The sequence below is a fragment of the Peromyscus maniculatus genome, chromosome 20 (assembly GCF_049852395.1).
Source record: "Peromyscus maniculatus bairdii isolate BWxNUB_F1_BW_parent chromosome 20, HU_Pman_BW_mat_3.1, whole genome shotgun sequence".
Classification (NCBI taxonomy): domain Eukaryota; kingdom Metazoa; phylum Chordata; class Mammalia; order Rodentia; family Cricetidae; genus Peromyscus; species Peromyscus maniculatus.
The window spans coordinates 66,480,243-66,504,628 of record NC_134871.1 but is presented as its reverse complement, the minus strand read 5'-3'; the positions used below and the strand labels follow the sequence as shown (position 1 = coordinate 66,504,628).

The following is a 24,386-nucleotide window of genomic DNA, read 5'->3' as shown; positions in this document are numbered from 1 at the left end:
AGGCATATTAGAAATGACGTTTTATGACAGGTAGGCCCTAAAATGGGTTCTTCTCTAGAGCATGTCCTGGTGGGGCCTTCTTCCCATTAGGTCGTGTTGTATACCCTTCTGAAAGAGAGTAACTCAGATGCGGGCCCCTCCAAACTTCCGTAAGAAAAAGGAAATGTGTGAACACCTAGTTTGTCTCCTACATAGAATTCCTGTTGAGCCCAAGAGCAATATATGTATTGGCTCATTGGACATTGAGCTTTCCCGGAGGAGAAGGTACCCCAGCTCCAATGACAGTATCAGCTTCCCTCATGAGAACTCACTGAGCTGAAAAACAATACCTCTGTCCGAGGCCAACACCCTCCACCAAGCATATTATTATCTTAAAAACCTATCTGATAAAACACAACATTTGATCAAAATTCAGTTAAGGGTTGATAAGCAGGGACCTTCACAACTCGGTTTAGTTTTTCACATGTCCAAGTTTGACCCAAAGTTCTAAGACGTGAATGTCAGCTACCCGCTCGAACAAAAACAGATATCATTACTGATTTGGCCAAGCTTTTTCAGCTCCACAGACTTGGGAATTTGCTCACAGGATTATACAGAGCCTGAAAGATTATCTAGTCTGTGGGGCAACTGAGGCCAAGACAGGTCAAGTGTCAAAGGTCATAAGAAGGCTACTCTAAAGCTCATTCTCCTGCCTGGAGTCCCAGGCTTCTGCTGTTACACTGTGGTGTATTTACATCAGCACTCTCCTTGGGAGCCATGCCAGTGTGTAGCTACACTGGTTTCACAAATAGTCCAGCATTCAGCAGTTATCAAAACAAAACAACAACAACAACAACAAAAAAGCATCCAGGAAATAGCTCCTTCTAAAGAAATATCATCTTGTAAAAATTAATATTTTATAAATCAAATCACCCAATTTTCTGCCATATTAAACACCTTCCACTAGCAGATGGGACCCATTAAACATGGCACTACCCATGGGGTGGCTCCAAGGGGTGGCTACCAAAGCAGCCAATCAGGGGCATCCACAGGCGAGACAACAGAAGAACAGGGCAGAGGTGAGAGAAGCCGAGCCAGAGACCCACCCTGGGCTCAAGCTGACTGCCTGGACTCGGAGAGGCTGAAAGCGGCAAACACAGCGGCGGCCTGAGAACATCGGTGTTTTGAATGTCTTCAAATTACTAGAAACTTCTGAGTAAGATCCCCTCTCTTGCCCTGACCCTCGGGTGTTACATAACACTATTAAGTAACCTCTCTGTGACATTTCAATGGCCTTTTTGTAGTCTACGAAAACTTATTTTGATTTGTTTTCTAGGTGAATTAGGAAAACATCTAAACTAAAGGCGTATGATGATTAAGCATTAAAAGTCACATCTACTTGAAGACATCCCCCAAACCAACTCTTTTCCCCCCACTGAACGTCTGTAAGCTTAGGCGTGGGCACACACGCACACTCTAGACCGTCTTAGGAAAGATGTGGGGATCTAACCTACAGCCAAGCAAACCAAACGAGCAAAACTTGGGGAAGACAGTTGTGTCCATCCAGGGTAGACCATCAGGTAGAAGAGTCCACACAAGGGCACCGCCAAGTGTCTATGGTGTGAGGGTTCAAAGACACCCCCATTCCTCCAGCTGACCTTCTCCAAGCCCAGACCTGGCCTGGCGATTTCACCCGCACCTTCCCGCCTCATTCCTCCCTCCCACTGTGCGTCTGAATCCTCTCAAGCGCTGGTTCTAAAACACCAAGCCTAAGACTGAAGACGATCAGAGGCCGCAGGTGCAGCTGCGCATCCTGTTAGATGGGTGTATGGTCTTGGAGACTAACAGAGCAAGTGAGAGGTGAAGGGGTGAAGGGTCCCCCACTGGATAAGGAGGTGGGGGAAAGCTACTGCAGTGAGGCCACTTTGGCATGGCCTGTGCAAAGTAGAGTGCTGTGACAGTCTCGGAAGGTGACCATGGCCAGCAGAGACAAGGAATATCACACAGGAAGAGCAAGAAGGACATTGGTGGCACTGGAAAGAGCAACTGAGGAGGTTGGGAGGGATGTGGTCATGAGTTTCTGGCTAGCTGTGGGTTTTTTTTTTGGGGGGGGGGGTTGAGACAGGGTTTCTCTGCGTAGCTTTGCGCCTTTCCTGGAGCTCACTTGGTAGCCCAGGCTGGCCTCGAACTCACAGAGATCCGCCTGGCTCTGCCTCCCAAGTGCTGGGATTAAAGGCGTGAGCCACCACCGCCCGGCTTAGCTGTGGGTTTTTATAAGAAGGATTTTTACAACAGGGATTTTTTCCCCCCTGATACAAAGCCACCAATGTTCCAGAAAAGCAAGAGCTGGAAGAGACTATGAAAAACTACCTCATAAAGACTGACTCTTGGGGCTGGCGACATGGTTGGCTGAATAAGGGGCTTGCCAAGTAAGCGTGAAAGCTTGAGTTTAGATCTCAGCACCCACATGAAAAAAGGGCTGTGGTGGGATACATACCTGTAATATCAGGACTGGACAGAGAGAGAAGGAGTGTCCCTGTGGACGGCTGACCAACTAGGCTAGAAGAATTGGTGAGCTCCAGATTCAGTGAAAGACCCGGTCTTTAAAAAAGGGGGAGGGGGGGCGGCGGTAGTGGCCCACGCCTTTAATCCCAGCACTTGGGAGGCAGAGGCAGGCGGATCTCGGTGAGTTCGAGGCCAGCCTGGTCTACAGAGTTAGTTCCAGGACAGGCACCAAAACTGCACAGAGAAACGCTGTCTCAAAAACAAACAAACAAACAAACAAACAAACAAACAAACAAAACAAACAAACAAAAAACCCTCAGACCTCCGCATGCACACACAGGAATACCATACATATATATACAACTTTAAAAAGACCAAGTCTCCTACAGAGATAGAAATGGTCTATGTGAATGGCACAATTATATTTATATAGTTGTATGTGTGTAAATTGTATAGTTACCTAGCGAAGGTACAAACTACATGTTGTAGTAGAGGTAAACCAAGGAGAACGGCAGGAGAGCTCACTGGTCCCTGTCTGTCTTTTTCACGGGGGCGTTTCCCTCTTCTTTTATGCTTACCCTCCTCTCTATGTTCATCCTAACCTGGCAGATAGTGACAAAACCCATCAGCTTTGTTCCCGAGGAAGTCGGGTAGGTGAGGCAGCTCAGTGTGGAGGACCCATGGGCTTCTAGCAGCTAAACCTCAGCCTATGCCATGCTGATCCTCCCAGGCACCGACGGTTCCAGGAAGAACACAGCCCTCTGCTCAGCATGGAGGGCCTCGGAGGAGGGAGCGAGGGGCTGAGGCAGGGCAGGGTGAACAGCCCTTATCTCAGCATTGTGAAGTGGAGAACAGGTGGAGATTGATACCACACCTCTTATCTCAGGAAGCCCACAGGGAGGAGGGAGTAGCTGCCTCCGCTAGTCTGGGTTCCTGGAGTTCAGTGTTCTTGAATTAACTGGGTAGAAGGGAAAAGATAAAGTCGAGTTTTACAGCTAGTTATGCAATGTAACACTTATTAACTAGGCTCTGAATGACACGAATCTCACTCCAAAGCAGGCTGGGGAGGAGACATTGGTTTCCTTAATTCCCATATCAAGTGGATAATCTGCTGGCACACAGGAGAACCACACGCCTCTATTTAGGCTTTTATATAAGACTGAGCCAGGTGATTAGGTGGGCAGGACAGCCTGGTATGCCTCCTGATGCTCGAGGAGAGATACAAATGTTAAATCCCAGGGAGCAGGGAAGGGCTCTCTGAGAAGTCCCACATGAGATCTAGAATGTGCACACGGGTCATTTCAGGGGCAGTGGGCAGAGGTGTATCCTGAGGTCTCAAACAAAGGGAATAAAAATGTACTAACCTAAAGCCCTCTGCTAGCCTCCCAGAATGCTTCACTTTCCCATAGCTCCTCCCCCAAACAGCAGGATGTGATCAGAATCTACTCAATCGCACCCCACCCCGTCCTCTTCCCTCTTCAGCTCATTGAATTCATTTGTGTCAATATTTTACATCGGAGAGCAGAGAAAATACCAGCACCTACAAGCCAGCCAGCCAAAACAATAGCATAGCCATGAACAGAATCGGAGTCTTCTTGGACAACCCATATTCAAGGAAAACATTCTTTGTGCGCCAGTTGTCTAAATTGGCTCTTCATCCTCCACCCAAAATATATTAAATTTTGACCTTCCAAATGATTGTGGTTCTGTTGTACCAATGGGATTGTTTTTTATTAGCAAATTAGAAGTGGAGGTGGGGGTGGGGATGAACACAATCTCCATAATGAGAAGGCGGGGACCCAATGGCATGGCCTGTTGCAGCCTTGTCCTTAGATGTTGCTGATGTCTGCTTGAAAGGCCCAACCTTGACTGTTTTTATCAGTTGCCTATTTTTTTTAGACAGGGCTTTGGAGATTGTATACCATACCATCCAAATGGTGCTGGTGCTAACCATGCAATGGGGACCGGAGGAGAATGCCACCAACAGCTCTGGCCCTGTGTGTACAACAATTGTCCTCACAGCCCAAACCTCGACTCCGTGTGGCACAGTCTTGCACCGTGGTGAGGAACTTCTGTCGGTCACTTTCTCTCTCTGTTATGATTTGCTTTGCACAGATGAAATCAGTAGCTAAGAATCAGAGATTTCACTGTGGCCCCTGCTCTGTCACAAATAACCCAGAGGGGGATTAGGAAAGACACAATCCAGAGGGAGTGACACAGTAGGACCCCTAGTCTGTGGAAGAATTGGCAGGGTCAGCCCAGATGACAGTAACTTTCATTTAGGATGAGATCTATCCACTGAAATCTCTGGAGCTCAACTATCCAAACAGAGAGATACAGATCTCGAAATGATGGCTCAACTGATGTGATCTGCTGTGGCAGGTTCCAACCCGTCTGTTACACCACCCAAGGCCAAGTTAAACCCGGCACCGTGGGAACGATGCTATCTCCAGCCCTGGTTCTGACTAGATAAACAGAAATGGCTGCAGCAGCACCAGGGCTCGGGCCCACTGTCAGCCAGAGACGGTCCCTGAAAGGAGGGACGCTAGCCAGCTGCTTCTCAAACACCTTCCAAGCACTTGAAAAATGTCAGACGAGTGTGTGTGTGTGCGTGTGTGCGTGTGCGTGTGCGTGTGCGTGCGCGCCATGGGATTAAATTCCGGTGACTCAACAGGGTTCTGATTTGGTTTTTTGTTGTTTTTTTTTTTAAATAGTTAATCTAATTTATTTTCTTCAGATAAAACTGTTGAAGCTGGGTTGTTTTTATTTTGAGGACAACGAGAACTGATATAAAGCCGAGTACTAGTTAACTAGAGAACAGCTCGACAGTAGAAAATAGTTCCACACTTCTGCTTCACCAGACCCTTCCTTACTGACCGTCTCCCGATCACTGAGCAAAGTTCTTTTTGGAATTATGATGTCATCAGAATCATTCAGCTGTCAAAAATAGTTTTCCATCCAGCAAAGAGATAAATAATGTTGACGAACTTTGGTTTGTGAGCATTTGTGCTAATTAACCATGGATGGAAACCAAAGTTTCATGCATGAAAAAATGCCAGAGAACTGAATGTTTTCTTCAGGAATAGTTGTGTAAAAATAACCTGCCTTGGTTGAAATAAAATCAATGTTAAAAAACCCAACAGTGACTTCCAGTTCCTGGTCCAGGGATAGGAGGTCAGAAGTGACCGCTTCAGTCTACGGCCAGGTGAAGGACTAGACGGCTACATTTCTATATCCATTAGAATCAGTGCGTGATGCCAACTGCCTCCCCCAAACTGAAGAGACACACGGGGGTGCACAGAGGCTCACACGAGCTAAGCGGATCAACAGACACCTCATCTGGGGAAAGAGCTAACTCCGGAAAGCCTGATTTCTGAATGTTCAGTGTGGACTAGTCTGAGAGTTAAAAAATCCAGAGCGACTGTCAGTGAGTGAGAGAACCTCCTCTGTAGTTCTGAATTGCTGGAGTTCTGCCATGTCCTCAAAGTGAATATTGACAGAAAAGTCTCCTCTTGCTTAAGGGTAGGGTAATATACATCCAGCCTATTTGTACCCAACTCTGGCTCATTCTAGCCTTCCACTTGAGAGGAGGGAAAAAAAAAAATACTCAAATTGAGTTTCTTCAAGGCATCCTATCATACCCTAAGTGGTGGGGATGAGAGACTCACAACATTTTCGAAGTTCACAGTCCAGGGGAACAGGCTCACTAAAGTCAGACCTAACTGCTGAACAAGAAAACGTGTCTCCCACATCATACCACGTATCCTCAAGGCCTACCTGCAGTGGTTCCCCTGGCCCAGACTTCACATCTGGTAATGGAGAATGACTGCATGGTGCACTAAAAGATGGAGCGCCATTTGAAGAGTCAGGATAAGCTGGCTGGGACGTCCACAGAACTGGTGGACTCACCAGACTGAGGATTAAAACGACTCGGACTGAAATGGTCAGGGCTCTCATAGCTGCAAGAGCAGATGAGCCGTGTGAGCAGACAAAAGAGTTCTAACAAAGAATTCAGGAAATGCTCTGCATCAAAAACTACAACAGGAGTGGAAACTGCTTTTTTTTTCTGTGTAACTTCTTTTTTTAAATTTGTATCCGCATACTCTCATCGATACACTCATCGTATCTAGTGATAGATTTCATAAAGAGATTTTCATTAAGTATGTCTCGCATTTTGTCAGACTCACCCCCCCACACACATACCTCAGACAGGCTCATTTCTGCTTTTGTCTTTATAGAAACACACATATGACCATATATAATTGATTTTCACATCCATATAAAATCCAGGACCCATATATGAGAGAAGGTGTGGTATTTGTCTTTTCTGAGTTGAGCTTATGTTGCTTAATATGATCTCCACCTCCCTGAAAATGACATCATTTCATTCTTCATTAGGGAAAAAACAATCCAATTTGTATATATACCACATTTCTTTATCCATTCATGTGTGGATGGACAGCAGGTCTGGTTCCATAACTTTGCTCTTGTGACATCTGACAGAGCATGAATATCTGGCATGTATGAAGAACTCAAAAATCTAAATACTCCCCGCCCCCAAAAAAATCAATCCAATCAACAAATTGGCTAATGAAAATGACCAACAGTTCTTAAAAGATGACCAACAAACATGAAAAAAAAAAAAAACTTCAACATCCCTACCCATCAGAGAAATTCAAATTCAGTCTACACTGAGATTCTAGTTCACTCCAGTTAGAACTGCTAGTATGAAGAATGGACCCGTTAGCAGCTGAATACCATGGAGAGGAGATGCTGAGCTTAAGGATATCTCAACAGAAACTCACAAAACTGGAAAGCAAATGGAGAGAGAGAGAGAGAGAGAGAGAGAGAGAGAGAGAGAGAGAGAGAGAGAGAGAGAGAGAGAGAGAGAGAAGGGAGGGAGAAAGGGAGGGAGGGACCTGTCCAGTAGTGCTAGCATCTGTAGGACAACCCCAAAGGGGCATCACGTGCAGGATATTCCCACTAACACCAACAGAAGAAAACAGAGAAACGAGGAAAGAGAAATGTTTGAAGCAGTCACGATGAGACCATCTCAGAAATTAACATCAGACCCAAAGCATAGATTCAAGAAGCTCAAAGAGCACCAAGACGGAATGAAATAATAATATGAAAGGAAATTAAATCGGGAGAAAAGGGAGGGAAAACGCCCCATAAATGTGCTGTATTCAAGCTACAGAGTATCAAAGATGAAGGGGAGGCATCTGGGAGAAGCAAGAGGAAGAAAATGTCTTGCCTATTAAAGAGCAAAGGCAAGGGCCTGAGAGCGGGCAGGATGGCTCAGTGGGTAACAGAGCTTGCCTTCAAGCCCGAAGACCCGAGTTCGATTTCCAATATTCACATGGTGGAACTGATAGCCAAAAGTTGTCCCCTGTCACGCCCTGTCATACATACATTTCCCAAACACAGAATAGGTGAAAATGTGATTTTAAAATTATTACTTATGATATCTTAGCAACCTGAAGAAGTTATAAAGAGAGACAGGGATCCTGTGAACCTGGACTTCTTCCCTTGCATAATTTTTCTTCAAAATAAAAGAAGAAACTCAATATTTTGGGAGGGTGTGGCCAGTAGATCTGTATCATAAGAATTATTTTTAAAAATCCTTCAAAGAAGGGGGAAATGAAACATAAGAAACTCTAATCTACAAGAAGTAAAAACACAGAAAATGAAAAAGGAGAAGAAAAGGCAGAACTCTTATTTTTCTTATTTTTGTTGATCCAGCACATAAACATTTGTTCAGACTCCTAACAACAGTGCATTTGGTTGATTCTGCCTGTACACACACACACACACACACACACACACACACACACACACACACACACACACGGGCAAACAGTAGCAAACATGGCAGACACAATAAACACCAACAGCACCAGTTACATGTATCAGTTAAAGCCCAGATTGCTGGTGGGTAAAAGAAATCGGGGGAAATGTAAGTCACCAACAGGAAGTGCACTGGGAAGAGCGCATATAGATCAAAGGTCAGTGGACAAAGACAGGCTTTTGTCAGATCAAGCAGCAGAGAGGGTCAGGTTAACTTCAGACACGGGAGATTTCACGGTGAGGAAACGGTCTGGCATGGAGGGGACATTATGTCAGGATAGCGTGATTCTCCAAGAAGACCTGGCAGAGCCACACAAGGCAGAAGCAAAAACTGACAGAACTTCAAGGAAAGGAATGTGCTCAGGTCAGAAATGGACAGGTCCTCACCCACCAGGGAAGCAAGTCACAGGGACAGACATGGACTCAGCTGTGCTCTTAATCAACTACACATTTGTTATGTGCAGATGACTTAATCCAGTATCAGCAAAATACAAATATTCAAGCTCACCTGAAACATTCATATAGGCTACATATTGTGTGACAAAATAGAACTTAATGTTAGAAATGATAGAAATCTCATGCAAGATATTCTTTCTTTTCTTTTTTTTTTTCCTTTTTTTTTTTTTTTCCCCCAGAGCTGAGGACCAAACCCAGGGCCTTGTGCTTGCTAGGCAAGTGCTCTACCACTGAGCTAAATCCCCACAAGATATTATTTCAAAACAAAGTAAAATTAGATTAGAAATATAACAGAAAGCAGTTAGAATAACAAAAAAGTTGGAGGTTAAACAATGTACCTTTAAATAACATTCAGGTCAAAAAAAGATAAAAGGTTGTAAAATATCTTGAACTAAATAAAAATTAAAACATAACTTATCCAAGTGTGAGGGATTCAGCAAAAGTAATATTTAGAGAGAAGCTTACGGCATTTAATGCATATAATAGAAAAGAAGAAAAATCTAATGCCAATTAAGCTCTTCACCTTAGGAAACTAGAAAAAGAAAAAAAAAATTCCAAAGCAGAAAGAAGAAAACCAATAATAAAAATTACATCAAAGGTCAATGAAATTGAACATAGGACATTGATTTTTTTTTTTAATCAATGAAATAAAAAGCTGAAAAAGATTTAAAAAAGACATTAGGAAGAAAACATCAATTACTATCAGAAATAAAAGGGACATCACTATAGATCCCACTGGTGTCAAGATAAGAAATGAACACTATGAATGACTCTAAGCCCACATCAACCTGGATTAAATGGCCCATTTCCTTCAAGGCAAAAGCTCCTAGAACTCACACAAGATGACATGAATAATCTAAAGAGCTTATATCAGTTAGGAAATTAAACCTGTTTAAGATCCTTTCAAAACAGCATTAGGCACAGATGGTTTTGCTGGTGAATGCTACCAATCATTTAAGGAAGACATGGTATTCCCAACCATCTCTTTGGAAACCAGTAGCAGACAGATCCCTGTTTTGTTTCTGATATCAACATTTTGTGTTTTCAATAATTTTTTTTTTAGCCTGGAAAGAGGCTATTGATTTTACTGATACGTTTTAAAGAAATGACTTTGGGATTTATTGATTTTGTGTATTGGTTTCCTCTTTGCAAATTTCATGGGCCTGTGCAACCATTTTGATCACTCCCTTTCTTCTGTTCACTTGTTAATTTCCCTTTCTTTTTCTAGTTTCTTAAGGTGGAATCTGAGAAGGTCTGTGGTAAATCTTTATTCCTTTGTAATATATGCATTCTACTTTATTCTGTGGGACCACCATTGCCTTACTATCAAAACCACAGCTGAGCTCTACAGTGTTCTGCTCCATGGCCCTCTCCTGGTCAAATAATTATGGTTGTTTGTTGTAGAATATTATTTTAAGATGTGTTACATTTGTTTATGCTGTGGGACATTTGTTTAATGATGCAAAGATGTATTGCATTCTTTTATGTTGCATTTGTTTAATTCTGTGAAGCTGTGTTACTGTGCCTGTCTAAAATACCTGATTAGTCTAATAAAGAGCTGAATGGCCAATAGCTAGACAGAAGAAAGGATAGACAGGGCTGGCAGGCAGAGAGAATAAATAGGAAGAGAAGAAGAAGGAGGAGAAGCAAGAAAAGAAGAAGGTGAGGAGGACATCAGAGGCCAAGCACCCAGCTACACAGCAAGCCACGGAGTAAGAAGTAAAGAAAGTTGTACAGGATAGAGAAAGATAAAAGCCCAGAGGCAAAAGGTAGACAAGACAATTTAAGAAAAGCTGGCTAGAAATAAGCCAAACTAAGGCTGGGCATTCATAAGAAAGAGTAAGTCTTTGTGTATGTGATTGTTTGGGAGCTGGGTGGCGGGCCCCCAAAGAGCAAAGAACAAAGAATAAAAACAACCAACTACAAGTGACCTCACACCTTCACTGGTACCGAAAACCTGTTCCTGAACTGTAACTCAGGTAGCAAGGACGGGTGGGGGTGGGGGCACGCAGGTCATGCACAGGGTGCTTCCCACTCACCACTCCCACTCCCAGGGGACACAAGTCATTTCTCCACTGAAGCACTGGGACCCTTGGCCCGCATTCCTTTGTTACTCCTGGCCTTGCTCTGAGCGGTCAGTGTCGTGCCCATCCTCGCTGCAAAGATGTCCTGGCCGTGTACTCACCACTTCAGCTGGCCCTCACTGTGTGAGACGGCAGGAGCCAAGCAGCCCCAGCTTTATTACAGCCTACAGGGTCAAAGAGGTCATAGCCGGTTTGTCTAGGCTACCAAGTGACAGGTCAGTTCCTCACCAAATATCAGCTTTGAACTTTGAGTTTAGGATAAGTAAGGCATAAGAGAATGGAGGAGATGGACCTATCTTGGAGCTTGGCCACCAAGACAGCTTCTGGGGCATCTTACAACTGAGTTCCGGGGCTTACCTCCCCTAACACAAGTGTCTGTCAGAGTCAGTGGCCAGGCTCTGATGGGAATGAGCAGTGTCTAAGAAGAAGCCTCCATATCTGTCCTGTGGGGACAGCCCAGAAAAAGAATGTCACCTCCAGATGGCCTTTCCCCAGGCACACCTGTCCAAACTCTATCCTGTCTCTCCTCTAGGACTCCTCCAAATCCTGCTCCCCATGAAAAGCCTTCCTCTGCTCAGACTCTGTGGTATTTGGCCCTTCTCATGCTATTATAAATATTCAGCTTGCACTATACATGGGTAATTGTTCAATCTCTATTAAACAGTGAGAAGGTAGATTGGTTTTTCACTCACACCCGCATAGCAAGCAGTGCTGGACTCTGACCCTGGAGGAATTTCATATCTGTCACTCCAAGAGGTCTGGCACCACCACAAAATGCTGCTAAGGTTCAGAATCGTCTTTGTTTTTCCAAAATGTCAAGAAGAGATATTCTAATAGGTTCCAGTCAAGAAATTATTTGCTAGAATCCTATCCTTTTCAAAAAAAAAAAAGAAAAAAGAAAAAAGAAAGATTAGTCAAAAGCCTAGTATTTAAAGATTTCTTCATGTAAGTCACAGAAGTAAGCAGGAATATGTAATCTGATAAAACAGCATTTAAGTTATTAACAATTAGCTACGGTAGAACAGGATGCCTTTCTCTTTTCTGCCACCGAAATGGACAGGCTGTCCCTTCCGAGCGCGGTTACGTAACATGCCACTGAAATCCTACCTTGTCTCACCATCGAAATGGCCTGCTGAGCCCAGGGTTGAGAGTGTCCTATTTCACCACAAGAGCTGCCCAGTCATTTCCATCAGGCGTTCATCCCAGGTACTCATCCTCCAGCCCAGTGCTGCCGACAGGTGCAGCCAGTGAGCATGCCACGTGGTCGGAGCCAGATCCTGGAGATTAAAGTTAGAGAATGACACAGAGGCCCATGATGCCCAGGCAGAGGCCCATGATGCCCAGGCAGACCACTGTTGTCAGAACCCGTGGGTTGTCAAAACACTTCATCCTGCGCTCATGAGGCAGATTAACGCATGATGGTGACAACTTAGTCTTGTGATCCTCTAAACTAGTAAACTACGGGATGGAAAGTCTAAATCACAGATGAAAATGCCCGTGAGTGCTCCCTGTCTTCTTCACAAACAGAGCTATGGACACCTCACCTAAGTGACGCCAGTGACAGACAATTGGATGACAGGCTGGCCAGGGACCAGCTTCTTTGTCCTCGTCTCTCTCACCAGGGCACAAATGGAGAATTCTGATTCAGGAGACCCAGGGATTTGGTCCAATCTCCCATTTATACAAATATAGAAAGGAGATCTGAGCAGCATCCAGGCCCTGGGAGCCTGCAGAGTGGGTGCCCATGAAAAAGGGAGGGCATCCAGACTGCTGGGCAGAGGATGTGGAAAACAGTAGGAAGTCAAGAGTCCTGGGTCTCCCTCCCCCACAGTGCTCTGAGGCAAGGGAGCAGGCAATCTCCAAGTGTGGGCTCTAGACCAGAGCATCACTCCAGAACATGTTAGAAAAGGCCGAATTGTGGACCCCTCAGCAGATTTAGCGAATCACAGATTCAGGAGTAGAACATGGCCTGTTGTAACTCCTTCGGGTGTTTCTGGTGTATGTTCTCATCTGAGAACTCATTGCAGAGAAACCCCAGCTCATCGTGGACATTGCCTTGTTCCCTTTGCTCCTGGACAGGGACATCCCTGGTGCTCTGAATACCTCATTATGAATGTGCTGTCAAGGTCACACTCAGGAGAATCTGAGATTGACTTCCCTTTCTGTCCAACTCCTCAGTCCCAGCAGTCCAGAAATGGACAGTGCCACGTCATCTCCACCTGTGCTACCTCCCTTGGGGACCCCGGTGAGTGACACATTACCTTCATCAGCGTCACTGTCACCTTGATCACTGCCAGCATTTATATAAGAGCAGCTATATGCCAAGCAGTTCTGCTAGAACTTATAAACATGAACTCACCTAATCACAATACGCATATCATAAGGTTGCTATTCTTGCTTATATTCTGCCAATTTTACAGAGAAACTGTAGCAAAGAAAAAATGAGCCCACCCATCTACCATAGTCCCACTACTCCAAAAGGTGAGTACCAAGTTTTAAAGCCAAGTAGACTGATAAATCATATGCGAGAGACGCAGCCCGGGGAGGGCTTAACGCTGCCCGTTCCACTTCGTTCTGCCTTCCGCCTACAATGTGTGTCAAACCACCACCATTCTGCACAGCTTGCTTCTCCTGAAGGAAGCCAGCCTCAGCTCCCTGGACTCCAATTCCCTGCCCTCCAGCCTTCCTTTCATTTGGAAAATTGCTTCCAGTTTTTGCTAAGCCACATCTCAGTCTACAAGGGCCTTCTTCCCTGGGATTCCCTGCACAGGTTCAAGCGGGCGTTTCTTTGCTTCTGACCGCGGGACCTCTGTTACAGCGGTTGTTCCGCTGCGCTAGACTTGCGTGCCTTTCACTCCAGGAGCCCTCAGTTTTCAAGGGTGGAGTCTGCATTTCATCTCTGTCGCGGCCCCACTGTGCATCATAGGAAAGCATAGGGCGAGTGAGTGACACACAGTGAGTGAGTCCATCACGCCGAAAAAGGCAAACAACAAATTCAAGACAAGAGAAGGAACCGAAGCCCCGTTGCAGCGATGGTAGCCGGTGTGACTCAAACGCACCCTGGGTCCTACCCAAGGCTAATCGTGCAGCCAGCATATAAACAACGCTATGACACCATCAGGAACCTTCAAGCAAGGAGTCACGTGGTCCAAAAGCCTCCAGCTCAAACCAAAGATTCCCAGCACTCTTTGCGGCGGTGGCGTGCCTGCAGTTTGGTTTTGTTTGCTTGACAAGGCTAGGAATGAACTTGTGACTTCTCTCGGGCTAGGTAAGTGCTCTACCACAGAGCTACAGCCCCAGCCCATGATAGATGTTCCGGAAAGTCCTAACAGGATCCGCGCCTCAAGGCTTTTGGAGGGGCTTCTGTTGAAGCCTTAGCTCAGAGCTGCGGTGGGTGACGTGGAGGACCCCACCTCATGAATTACATTCACAAAGGCCACAGAGCCGGTGATGCAGAGGCTGGGGTGCTTGCTCGGTGGGGAAAGTGCTCCCTGCAGCCAGTAGGAGGCCCTCGGTTTGGATTCCCTGCACTCACACACAAGTCCAGCGGCCTAGGTATACCTGTGACCCTAGCCCTGCTGGAGCAGAGACGGGTGAACCTGGAGACTCGGTAGCCAGCCGGTCCGACCAAAGCGGTGAGTTTTAAGTTGAGTGAGAGACCCTGTCTCAAAAGTGATGTGGAGAAATGACTGAAGAAGACATCCGACCGTGACCTCTCCTCCATACGCACCCACGCAGGCACCGCCACCACCACCAGTGCTGCCCCACCACACAGGCACACACGCACAGGTGCATGTGCGCATGCACAGAATAGTGATGCAGGGAGTGAAAGTCAAAAACTGATCTAAAAAAAGAAAAACGTGAAAAGCAAACCTGAGCCTTCACCAGCAAACACCTCTGCCTTAACAATGTTGTTGCTGTAAAAACAAAAACAAAAAACTCTGCTTCTTAAACCCAAACTTTCCTTCTTCCTTGAATAAAAATCAAGCTCTCTAAAATACACATGAAGTTCTGCTGTAGCAGCCCGCGTGATTTAATAGTGTCTCTATCAGTGCCTGCCTAATTCAGTCTGTCCCCCACTGATTTTGATAGACCGCTGTCTCACTAGTACACAATAACACCACAATATTACTAAATCCAAATCAAAAAGGGTCCTCGCTAAAGACTGCGATCCTCTACTGGACCCCCATATGCAAGGCTAGAAATCAAAATGGAGTCGCTGCTGCTAAAAATCCCCTCACTAAACTCAAACCAAGCTGTTTGTGTGTCCTGATAAATGATTAGGATTAGCGGGAATATAGCCAAGCTTCCCATTTCAATCCTCAGGATGGCAAAGTTCCCTGGTTAATCCTTACACCAAAAACAGCCAGGAAGAATGTATTTTTATTGTTCTGTTTCCGCCTTACCAAGAATATAATTCTTGTTGCCATTGATATGGGCTCATCTTACAGGGCCAGGAACTGAACCTGGGTCCTCACACACATGCTCTGAAATGGTCGGCATGGTTTCTGTTCTTTTCCTCCTGTTTTTCTCCACCTTTCTCTGGCCAGACCATCCAGCCTCTTCCGGTCTGCCCATTACAACGCCCACCCTCTCTACGGAGTTAAGTTGTGGCCCAATTTTAGGATCAAATAAAGCCAATGAGAAGCATTCCACTAGATTGTTTCAATGTTGACCTTTCACAGTATATATTGCTATGCTGTGTATAATATTTATACATATGAGCACATGTAAATGCATATGTATGTGTATAGAGAGATAATACCTGTAATCACTACACATGGGAAAAGTCAAATGGCATTTAGACTAGAAATATGAAACCTAGTGGCATATTGTTTTATTGAAAGCCTTGTGTATTAAAAAAATCACACCTTTTTCAGATTTCTTTAGAACATCACAGCCGCTTCAAAATTATTTAGGAGGTGAAATTTGCTAGATTTTAGCTTCCAATCATTGTTGAGTTTGCCAAATGATAATAAGGAAAAACACTTCAAAGGGAATGATCTGGGACCTTTCGATGTATTCTGGGAAACACTCAGAATCTAATTACAGCCAGCCAGCACTTCATGACAGAGACGACTCTGAGCAATGTATCATGGGATGGTTCTCTTGTCACTGTGCAAACACTAGAGTAAGCACTTACAAACAAATGACTTAGATACCATGAGGCAATGTCAGCCCACGGGATCCCACACTGCATGTGGTCCTTCACGGCCCCTGCAGTACCACGGACCCAAGACTGAGTCCAAAAGGAGCAACCCCAAGTGCGAAGAAGCCATTGCTGTGTAAGTCCGACTCCGACCAACAGGAAACAAGTCTTCTGAGAAAGAAAGACAGAATAAAAACAAGGGAGTCTGTCGAGGGGCAGAAAGGGGCAGAGCCAGGGGACCTGAGGAACATGGCAGTGTGGGGAGAACAGGACAGAGCCAGGGGACCTGAGGTACAGGGACAGTGTTCCCAGCCACTCCCTGCTCGGATGACTTGCTGAAAGACTTGATGAAAGTTTAATTTGTTTTAAGGAATATTTACTCCTATTTAATTGGTTTAAATATTATTTGATTTATAACTTATAATAAGCTGTTGCTCCAACTAGCCCAGAAACAAGCTCCCAACCGTGTGCTCTTGTTAATGAATGGATAACACTCCTAATTGGCAGTTGATATTCTGGAGGGAACTAGTCACCAAGCTTTGACAAAAGCCAAAATGAACTGAAACAGAAGATGATCTTCTCTTTTAGCTCCCTCTTGAATAAAGAAGGAAGATTTTTTTAAAATTTCCTAATGTGTCTTAACTCCTCACTCCATATAAACTACTTGCTTTCCCAATACTTGGAAATCCAATGGCGTATGTATTTGTGGAGCTCGTGCTGGTTATGGAACTGGGACGGCAGAATGATAGTCATCAGTGAGCCAAGCGGAAGGGAAAACAGGAAAAATAAGTAGAACAGACCTGGAAACGCTGCTGAGGGATACAATGGAGCGCAGGCAAGTGAGCGGCTCTGCTGTTGCCCCGGCAGGGATAAAGGCTCTGGGAGTCCACACACACTTCTGTACGCTAGCTCTCTAGTCCTCATGGACCTGAGAACTTCACTTCCCAAATTATGGGTGTTCTGATGTGATGGCTAAGGTCTACCCTCAGCACACTTTCAGGGTGTCCTGAAGAAGTGACTTGTGTCCCTTTGAAATCTGAAATACTCAAAACAAAAGGGAAGACAACACTTTAACTTTTCTCATTATAGATTTACTCAGCCATTTGACACGAAAAGCTCTCTATGTGGTCTACCCATGTAGATTTTTCTGCTATTTTAACGTACTTGACTATTGTTAATTTTCTTGTTTAAATTTTTAAATAATCTCAAATTTTGCAAACTTTATTATTTAAAAAAATCTTGCAAAAAAAAAAAAATCACACAATAAAATTAACCAGACCCAAAGACTATGTAGCTCAGTGAACTTCTCTGCAGTTAGAAGAGCCATTTGGAACCAAAGCTGTCACGCTTCATAGTGGATATTTTTTGGTGTGTGGGGCGGTTGAAGACAGGGTTTCTCTGTGTAGCTTTGGCCCCTTTCCTGGAACTCACTCTGTAACCCAGGGTGGCCTCGAACTCACAGAGATTTGTCTGCCTCTGCCACCCGAGTGCTGGGATTAAAGGTGTGTAACACCACCGCCCGGTATGTGGATTTTATACTTTCTTTATCAAATATATTTTTATGTACTTACCCACCGCCAAAACAAAACAAAAACAAACAAAAGAACAAACAAACAAACAACCAAATCTATGTCAGGGTTAGCCACAGAGGAAGAGTTCACTTCCGTGCACTCTCATAACTCATGTCCATCAACTGCCTTTGGAGCTTTCTCATCTCCCACTGACTTTTGACTCCTCTGCAAAATGTACACAGTTCACAGACAAGAGCACAGCAAACAAACAAACCAAAAAAGCCAGGCAATTGCAATGGTTTGCCAAGCCACAAGTTAAGCAAGTGGTGACTGTCCCCTTCCAATGTGACATTCAACCGTGTTAAAGAGGCACAATTACTGACGTTTAGCTGCTCACACACTCATCTTTTTAAAGCCTTTTATTTTTTTTTTCAGAAAACATCATCCATTTAAGGTGCACAAATTAATGAGATTTAACAGATGTATTCATTCTTAAAACTGACCCAGCAACCAAGACAGACAATTTCCACCAACCTTCAAGGATAATTTATTGTTGTTGTTGTTATTATTATTATTTTCATTCTATTTTTCCCTCTACCTATAGCCCAAGGCAGAATGTATTGCTTTGATCATTCCTGAGATGTTCACTCCTGATAGTTCGTATATTTCTTAACTATCTAGTTGGGTCCATAAAGCATGTACCCTTTTGTGTCTCCTTTAACATGATTCTGGAACTCATCCTTGATATTTTCTATATTAGCAGCTTATTCTTTTGTATTGCTTAGTGGTACGCCATTGAATGGATATACCACATTTTCCTCTATTATCTGCTGAAAGACGTTCATGTCATTTTTTAGTTTTTAGTTATTTTAAATAAAATTGTTGTGAACATATGTGTATAAACTTTTATACTATTATATTTTCATTTCTCCTTGGGTACATTTTTCTTGGTTGTACTGTATGTTAGGTGTGTGTGAGATTTTTTTTTTTTAAAGAAATTTACAAAGTTATCATACTATTTTATTTGGCTACCAGCAGCATTGCGTTCCAAAATTGTTCCATATCCTTGCCGATACTTAATCAACATTTTAAGTCCTTTGACTTTTTATCCATCCTGGCAAGCATGTGTGGGCTCCTCTTCACATTTCCATGGTTGCCAGTGGTAGTGAACATATTTTCACATACTTGCTAGACACTAGTGCATCGTTTTAAAGTGTGTGTTGGGTTCTCGTATTTGCTTGGAACAGAACTGTTAGTTTTCTCAGACTTGGAAGTGTTCTCTGTCGATTCTGTGCATGAATTCTTTATAAGGTATATACTGTGGTGTTAAGGATATGTCCACAAACTGATGGACAATCAAAAATATGTCAATGTCATTTCAGAGAATAAGTCATATAAAGATTATAGTTACTATCACCCTCCCCTCTGCCTGCCCTCCCTCCCTCCCTCCTTCCCTCCTTCCCTCCCTCCCTCCCCCTTCCCTCCCTCCCTCCCCCTCACCCACGCTAAGAGAAGCCCAGAAGGCAGAGTCATGAGCCCTGGGAGGCAGGAGGCCTGTGGAGAGGCCCACGTATCTAGGAGCTGGAGTGGATTTTCCAGCAGCCACATAAGAGGGCTGTGAGTGAGGCTGTCTGTGGAGCTATGACCTGGCCTCAGCCAGCAGCTCAGCTTCAACCTCTGGACCTGGGTACCTAGAAACAGACAACAGATGTTGGTTGTTTAAGTTTCTTATTTTGAGGGTAACATCACAGGGGTCGACAGCACAATACTGCTGCGAGGCTCCGTCCTCTGACCTTTTATCTGTGAACTCTTCCCCTGTCTCAAGAGTATGATGTTCTCCGAGATGCCTTGGAATCGGTGACAGGAAGAGATGGCTCAGCGGTTAAGAGCACTGACCCAGGTTCAATTCCCAGGACCCACATGGCGGCTCACAGCTGTCTGTTCCAGGGGAGTTATCTCTTCCCTGAGAGCCTCACATCTCAGGGCAGCCGCTGCCCTTTCACCGAGACGCGCCCCCCCCCCCCCCCAAGAAGGTCATGCATCTACAGATAACTGAGGAAATACTGAGCTACTAAAAATGTTGTTCTTGTTGTCTGCTCCCTTCACAACACAAACTCAACTGGAGGGGATTACAGCAATACCCATGATTTTTTCCTTCCTTCTCTCCACCCCCGTCTCTGTACCAGGAACCAAATCCAGGGCTTCCCACACACTAGGCAAGTCACTGAGCTCTGTATCCAGCCCTCTTCCTACTGCAGGCTTTAAGGCAAGGTCTCCCTGAGTTGCCTAAATTGGCCTTGAATTGACTGTTGTCCAGAAAAGCCTTGCACTTGTGACCTCTCCTGCCTCAGTTTACAGGCCTGCTCCAGGCCTGACTCCACTGTTTACATGAAGTTCTGGACACGTGGGTCTGAGGGGACAGAATGTTAGGCTAGAAACCACCTGGACTCAGGCGACTCCACCTTTGCCTCCTGGGTGCCACGATGACCTGGGACCTTGCACATAAAGAGTCTCTAGAGACCACTACATTTTTTTTTTTAAAATCCAGACATTCCCCTTTGTTTTCATTTATCATGAATATGACAGAATCCTGAAGAAACTAAGACAGCCACTATTGAAGCAGCTCTCTGAGGGTTCACAAAGCAGATTTGTTTTTCATATAGCAACATAGTTCAATCCCCAACTCTCTCTCTCTCTCTCTCTCTCTCTCTCTCTCTCTCTCTCTCTCTCTCTCCCCCTCTCCCCTCTGCCCCCTCTCCCCTCTGGGCCCCCCCCCCCCCGTGTATGTGTGTGTGTGTGTTCACGTGTATGTGTTTTAAGTTATAACATGATGTCCTTTCAAAAAACAAACTGCAAACTCTGAGTTAATTTCTAATATATGTGCTATTGTTGTTATATTAATGACCCTTACCACACCCCAGGGGTGAGAGTCACCCTGCCCTTCAGCTTCCCTGTGGCACTCTCCTGACCAGAGCCTGCCATGGCTGTCCTGGCTGTGGCTCCTCACCAGCCATGCTCACTCTTCTTCTCCTTGGTTCTGAGCATGTCTGGGTAGACTGCGGCTCCGGGTTTGACCATCAGGAGAAAGAAGTGTTCAGTGCTCTGACCACGGTTCCTGTTCAGTTCCCCACAGAACCTGACCCACGCCAAACACACCTGCCTCTTAGTTCTTCCACTGGAAGAGCAGGAGGGGCTGGGTGAAGACCAGCGACCCAAGACCAGCGACCAGGGTCCCAGTCTGCCACTCGCCCAACTGGTGGCGGTGAGTAACTCGCCCAGGGCCCAGAGCGTCCCCCGTTTCTAAATGAGGAAGGCAGGCTGCACCCTGTTAATTCTGTGAGACCTAAAATTCCATCTGTGTATCCTATCCAGCCGTTGACCCTCAGACCGTTCTCCTTAGAATGCGCACAGCACGGTGGATGTGATTGCAGTTTCTCCTCTGGCTGTGCTTCCGGCTGCTCCCACTGCAAACGTCGTGGACACCATTTTCCTTGAAAGCTGGAGTGGCTGGGATGAGGATGCCCCGCCCCCTCCCCCACGTGCGTGCATAGACGGCAGAACATTTGCTCCACAGTCAGTGGTGCCGCTTCAGGAAGTGAGAAGGTGCAACCGGGCTGGCGGAAGTGCTGGGGGCAGGCTTGGGGGAGGTAACAGCCCTACCTACTTCGCGTTCACCGGCTCTGCATCCTGCTTGTGATGCAGGATGTGATTTCTCAGCTTCCTGCTCTAGCCACCCTGCCTGCCCGCTGCCACGCCTCCCTGTGGTGATGGATTCTTATCTGTCTGGAACACAATGCTGGTGTTTTAGAACAGCCACGGGAAGGTAACTAATACACGCACCTACTGCACGGCATGCCCTAGCCAAGCCATTTCTTTGTATTGTCCCACGTAATACCCACTGAAAGAATGCCAATCAGAACTCGTGGAGGTGAGGTACGGAGACCAATATGGGCTTAAGGTAGAAAAGACCAATTATTCGATGCTGATGTATTGATTTATTTAGTGATTTACCTAAAGCACGGCTTGTACCGGCCTTTTCTAAGCATGACTTCACTCGCCACCACCCGGAACGGAACGACCTGGAGAAACAGCTCTAACAATGGGCTGGCTTGTTGCCCTTAACAACCTGCTGACTGGCACACGCTTCTCTAGAACCTTGCTTGCTTGCCCACTGCACCTTATGGTTTTAGAGTATAAAGGCAGGATGCAAACTGAACCTGATCCCGAGGCCTTCCAGGAGGTGTCCTGGCTTCAGTCCACTGGTGGCATCTCTTCTCTTCCACGCTCACTCATGCGGGGCTGCAGATTCCAGAGAGACTCACGCAAGAGGCTGAGCTGGCAATCAGCCACGGTGTTCGCAGTGAGACTGTGAAACCACTTTTGAGGCTCTCCAGGCTCTCAAGGATGGTGCATAAAATGAGACGACTGAGCCAGTGTGATGAGGCGGCCACCGCTGCTCTGGGAAGTGGCTAGGCCCAGCCTATGCCGCTAACATTCTCAATACTGGACAGTGGATGCCAGCACCGCTACCCTGAAAACGCCATCAATTCACCACTATCTCCTGTGAGAAGTCCCTTGTGACCACAAGTCTACAGAGGGTGCCTGTCCCTTTATAAGAGAGACTAGGGAGTAAATGCCTGGATGTTATAGAGAAAGCATTCCTGGAATGGGGGAGCAAGAATCCACCCACAGACAAACCAGAAAGAAAGACTGATTTCCCCGATGACTATTCCACTGTTATGATGCCTGCTTTCCAAACCAGGGACTGAAAGGGAAAGACAGAGCTGGAGCAGGCCCTTCCCTCCTGGGCGTCAGGATCCTTTGGCAGAGAAGGAAATGTGCAGGTCTAACGGACCAAGAGTCTGCCCAAGGTTGGTGGCAGGGTGAACAGAGTGGGACTCACCCACAGGCGACAGAAACCCAACAACTGGCTTCTAGGGAACCACTGCATGCTGAGGGTCTCAGCAGAAACCTTCGTGCCCTTCTGTCGAATTCTGGGCTTTCATCGATTTCTAAAAGTCACTCTGATTATTCCAAACCCATATGTATAACCTGCTCCATCTCACTGGTGCGAAGTGTGTGCTCTCACTTGTCCTTAGTCATGCGATTCTGATGGAAAACACATGTCCTGGCCTCCACCCCTAACCAAACTCTTCACTGCACTGATCCTAACAATTTGCCTCAAAGAAGCAATGGAAGGAGCCAAGCTTCCTCCTGTAGCCAGAAACCTTCCCAATGCCGAGTTCTCCCAACACAGACAGCCAATTTACCACAGTGCCTGTACTGCCACCAGCAAAAAGCCTCCTGGCCAGTTAGGGTTGCTGTCTTTGTCTGAGGAGACGGACGACAAAAAATGTGACAAAAGAGGTCTCTGAGCACAGGGACTTTTTCTATCCCATCCAAAAAGTCTCCCCATTTGGTGAGAAAGATATGGCACATTGGATAGACACTAAAAGACTTTTCATAGAAAATTATCTATCCTGGATGATTAAGAATGGAGGCTAGGTTTCTGTTGTTGGTTGATGGGTGTGTTTACTGTGTGTGGTGGCGGCTGACTGGTTGGTTTGGTTTAGAATTTAGAATTAGTTGAATTTAGAATCTTGCATGTGCTGGACAAGTGCTTTACACAAACTGCATCCCCAGAAGGATGGTGTATTTTAAAATAAAGTATCTTATATACCTATATAAAGTTGTACTTATGGAACCAGTACCATGTTCAATGAATGACCACTAATTATAATTAATTAAATAAGAACAGTTTTAGATGTAGATACTTTGGTGGTTATTTCAACATTATTATTTGCTTGTAGGTATTTTAAATAATATGATAGCCTACAAAGGTAATATTTCTTATTTGTCATCTTGATTGGCTTATTTTTTGTTTTGTTTTGGTTTGGTTTGGTTTTGGTTTTTCAAGACAGGGTTTCTCTGTGTAGTTTTGGTGCCTGTCCTGGACTCACTCTGTAGACCAGGCTGGCCTCGAACTTAGATCTGCCTAGCTCTGCCTCTTGAGTGCTGGAATTAAAGGAGTCTGCCACCGCCACCCAGCTGATTGGCTTAATTTATTTGTCCATTTTTATTATACAATGAAGTAGCTGAGGCGGGTTATTTTACAACGTAAACAGGTGTGTTTCAGCTCATATTTCTGATCTAAGATCTAGGGCTGTACTTCGGGATGGTATTCTTTCTGACAGGGTTCTGAGGAAGCAGGGAGCATCACGTGTCAAGAGGAACCTGTGCACGTCTGTCTTCCGGGCTCTCGCCTTCTTAGAAAACTGCCTGGATTCACCCATGGAGCCTCTATTCTCTAATCACTTCCCAAATGACCCACCCTTAACCTCCACAGTCAGACCAATGTTTCACCCTCTTAAGCCCTCAGTGGGGACAGAGTATCAACCTAGGAACCCTGGGAGGGGGCAAGTATACCCAAACCATATTCAAGCCACAGTAGCCTCCATGTGTTGTAATGTTTTGTTTGTGCTCTAACAAATAAAGCTTGCCTGGAGACCAGAGCGCGGAGCTAGCCACTAGTTAACCATAGAGGCCAGGCAGTGGTAGCCCACACCTTTAATCCCAGCACTAGGGAGGAGGAAACAGGAAGTGATATGGTGGAGAGAGGACTATAAGTCGGGTGGAGACAGGAGCTCAGCCCCCTTTTCAGGAGTCGGAGAGGTAAGAAGTCTCTCTGATGGCTGGTTGCTCTGCTTCTCTGATCTTTCAGCCTTCACCCTGACATCTGACTCCGGGTTTTTATTATTAAGACCAGTTAGAATTCTCGTTCCATCCATGGGCTGAAGTTGGTCAGTTTAGAGACGAGCAGCTGCAGGCAGCCAACCGGGGAACTGAGGCCTGCTG

General features: G+C 45.5%; 1 long non-coding RNA gene across 1 annotated transcript in view; it reads right to left on the bottom strand.

Moving 5' to 3' along the window:
• LOC107400889 (uncharacterized) overlaps positions 1–20,202 on the bottom strand; it is a 34,178-nt gene extending 13,976 nt beyond the window's left edge. The window contains exons 1-4 of the long non-coding RNA XR_013046572.1: positions 19,325–20,202; positions 19,036–19,222; positions 16,821–18,876; positions 11,979–12,148 (exon numbers count right to left, since the gene is read on the bottom strand). This is a non-coding gene — a long non-coding RNA (uncharacterized LOC107400889). The remainder of the gene's footprint in view (positions 1–11,978; positions 12,149–16,820; positions 18,877–19,035; positions 19,223–19,324) is intronic.
• Between the last annotated feature and the right edge of the window lie 4,184 nt (positions 20,203–24,386).